The sequence below is a fragment of the Propithecus coquereli genome, unplaced genomic scaffold, assembly GCF_000956105.1.
Source record: "Propithecus coquereli isolate 6110/MARCELLA unplaced genomic scaffold, Pcoq_1.0 Scaffold369, whole genome shotgun sequence".
Taxonomy (NCBI): Eukaryota; Metazoa; Chordata; class Mammalia; order Primates; family Indriidae; genus Propithecus; species Propithecus coquereli.
In genome coordinates, this window is record NW_012149385.1 from 983,166 (window position 1) to 984,064 (window position 899).

The following is an 899-nucleotide window of genomic DNA, read 5'->3' on the forward strand; positions in this document are numbered from 1 at the left end:
TTATAGGTACCTGAGAAATTATTGCAGGGATGCAAGAAAAAGGAACAAAAAACAAAGCTGTCATTTATCAAATGCCTACTGTGTGTCAGATACTCCTTTTTAAACTTTCACATGGTTTCTCCCAGTTAATCCTCACAAATAGACTAACAAGTTAAAATATTGTTATTTTTGCAGATAAAACAATTGAAAATTTGAAAAGTTGTATTAAAGTACTTGGATGAATACAAGTGCTAAATCATGAAGCCAGAATTTAAACATATCTCTTTCCTACTCTTATCATTTCATATCCTCAGCAGAACCTCAGTGACTTACAGTTGTGTAGAAATATATGTCCCTGCTTGTAGGAAGGGTTTGAACCTGCATTAAGGAGCAATATAAAGTTATTTCAGTTGGAGCAGCCATGAGGCAGAGATAGCAGATTTTTCACGGTCATTAATTGCAGGGGGAAGAAGAGCTGCTGTGTTAGAGGAGATTTAGTTCAGTAAGAGCTGTTTATGGCAGAGAAAGCAAGAATGGTGTAGGAAATAGTTTGCAGAGACACTAAGTACTTTTTGTCCAGGCACATTTGACTCCCAGATAAGGGCATTCACTGAAATGATAAAGTGTGATGACCAGGTAAAGCTTAGTGCCTGAGGAACAGGGAGGAGATGTAGTTTTCACATTCTTTCACAAGGAAAAGTATATTTTGGAAATGTTTATTTGCTTTCTTGTTTTAATTGAAAACAGCAAATGTATAATGATTTAAATTCCAAGACCCTAAGCAAGCCAAAATAGCCTGAAAACTTTTGCTAACACAAAAGCTAATGATGTTTATAAAGCATAGTCAAGAACCTCAAATTTATTACAATTTGAGGGCTATAAGGTTATATTAGACAGAATTCTCCAGAGAAATAGAACCA